This window comes from Oratosquilla oratoria, unplaced genomic scaffold (assembly GCF_046742065.1).
Source record: "Oratosquilla oratoria isolate Oo_2021 unplaced genomic scaffold, ASM4674206v1 SCAFFOLD45, whole genome shotgun sequence".
Lineage (NCBI taxonomy): Eukaryota > Metazoa > Arthropoda > Malacostraca > Stomatopoda > Squillidae > Oratosquilla > Oratosquilla oratoria.
The window spans coordinates 1,569,400-1,571,899 of record NW_027467710.1 but is presented as its reverse complement, the minus strand read 5'-3'; positions in this window follow the sequence as shown (position 1 = coordinate 1,571,899).

The following is a 2,500-nucleotide window of genomic DNA, read 5'->3' as shown; positions in this document are numbered from 1 at the left end:
AATTATTACTATCATTATCATCATTATCATTAATATTATTATTTATTTTTCATTTTATTTATTATCATTATTATTATTACTATTATTATTATCATTATTTTCTTTTTAGAATAAAAGTTTGTTTGGATATTTGATCAACGTTTGACACAGATAAGATGAGAATGATTGTAAAGACAAGAGCGACAGACAGAAGTCAAGGAAAAATTGTGAAAATTGAGATGAATTTTCAAAGTCTTTCCAGCTCTTCATTCTGTGTTTTCATAATCTAATTCTATTCCATCACCGTATCTCTCTCTCTCTCTCTCTCTCTCTCTCTCTCTCTCTCTCTCTCTCTCTCTCTCTCTCTCTCTCTCTCTCTCTCTCTCTCTCTCATTCTCTCTCTCTCTCTCTCTCTCTCTCTCTCTCTCTCTCTCTCTTCTTCTTCTTCTTCTTCTTCTTCTTCTTCTTCTTCTTCTTCTCTCTCTCTCTCTCTCTCTCTCTCATTCTCTCTCTCTCTCTCTCTCACTCTCTCTCTCTTCTTCTCTATCTCTTTTTCCCTCCCCTTCCCTCCCTCCCTCTCTTGCTTTCCCTCTCCTTCTTCCCTTCTTCTTTCTCTCCTTCCTTCACGATTTCTTTCACTTCTTCCTCTCTCTTCCACCTTCCTCTCTCTTCCACCTTCCTCCTCTTCCACTCTACCTCCTCTTCCCACCACCACCACTCCCTCGACCTCCATCTACTTATCTAATTTCACCTAATACCTCCTCTTTCATTATCAGTCGGGTCTAGTAGTATCAACTCCAACACCCTTCTCTCTCTCTCTCTCTCTCTCTCTCTCTCTCTCTCTCTCTCTCTCTCTCTCTCTCTCTCTCTCTCTCTCCCTGCCCCCTCTCTCTCTTTCGCTCCCTCTATCTCTCTTCCTCTGTCCTTCTGTTTCTCTCTGTCCTCTCTCTCTGTCCATATCCTTCCTCTTTCTCTCTCTCTCTCTCTCTCTCTCTCTCTCTGTCTCTCCCTGTAGGTGTGTGTGTGTGTGTGTGTGTGTGTGTGTGTGTGTGTGTGTGTGTGTGTGTGTGTACGGTACGTACGTGTACACAGCATATGCACACGTGTAGCTGTGTAAATATATGCACGGATGCATGTATGTGTATGTATGACAATGACACAGACGAAAGGGGACAAAACCTTTTCCCCGTCCACTGACAGAACAACCAGCTGTCAGGCGCGCCGGCTGACCAGCTGACATCCTGAATCCATAAAGATGAGACGGGGGGGGGGGGGAGAAGAGGAGGGGGAAGGGGGAAGAAGGGTGGAAGGTCTGAAGGTGTATAAGGTCAAATGCCATAATTCTGTAAGATGCAGAAATCGATGACTTACCTTAGCGGGATCTTACTGTACTGGATGATCATCCGCTATGGTACTGAGTGGATGAATATGGAACCATTTGGGTGCATGAGCATCCTACAGCCATCCAAGGACGATGGATTAAGAATATTTAGCGTATAGTGTGTGAGACTCACCTTAAAAAATCACCATCCCGTAGTAAGGTAAAACATGTCAGTCGTGGCAAGCCGGTTTTTTTTTTTTTTTTTTTTTTTTTTTTTTTTTTTTTTTTTTTTTTTTTTTGTAGACCGGTGTTTGGGTCGCTTCCCCACCTGGCCAGGGTTGTCGGGAACGAACGGGACAACGCCCGCAGTGGCCCCCAGGAACCGAACTCACTCCCACCTGCTCATGAGTTCGACACTGTATCCATTGGGCTACCGCGCGACTCTATAGTGTTGTGTCTGACATAAAATGTGTATTTGATCACATTGTCGGGCGAAATATTTTGCTGTCGTACTAAATATTATGGGAACTGTTGGATGGACTGGTAGGAGATCTAGCGTTTTCCTTTAGTCATCGCTCATCCGAAGAAGTTATCGCTCGTTCCAATTTGACCGTGTTTCAAAATAGCAGAGAAATATAGTCCGATATTTCTAATAATCAGACTTTATGGTCCACTACATGACCGGCCTATCCCCCTGAGGAACGATACGGCCTCTGTGCATCACCATGATGGCTCAGTTCGGCTTAGTATAATGTTGGTATGTATGGTGCGAAGTGCTGCATGTGGAGTTTGTGGTATGCTGGTATGGCTGTGGCTGTAAATGAAATCTGAAATCAGTCTGATCAGCTCGACCATACTGATGAGGTTCTAGCACATATATGCGACACTGACCTACCGCACCCCTAATGTCAGCCGTTGTGGTATTCATATTTATGTTATGTACTTTACTTAAGTACTGTATATTTAAAGGCAATTAAAAATTGCCATTAGAATAAACAATTTAGTAATCGTACTGGTAAAAAGCAGACTCCAGGAGAATAAGTAAAGATGTTTATTCCAGATGAATTAAGAGAAATGAATCATTTTTATCTCACGACGTAGTCGTCGAAGGGGATCCCAGAGGTCTTCAGAAGAAGTCCTCCGTAGTTCTTCCCCTCCCACTGGAGAAAAAAGACAGAAGCTTCCTTGATTTTTTTCCTT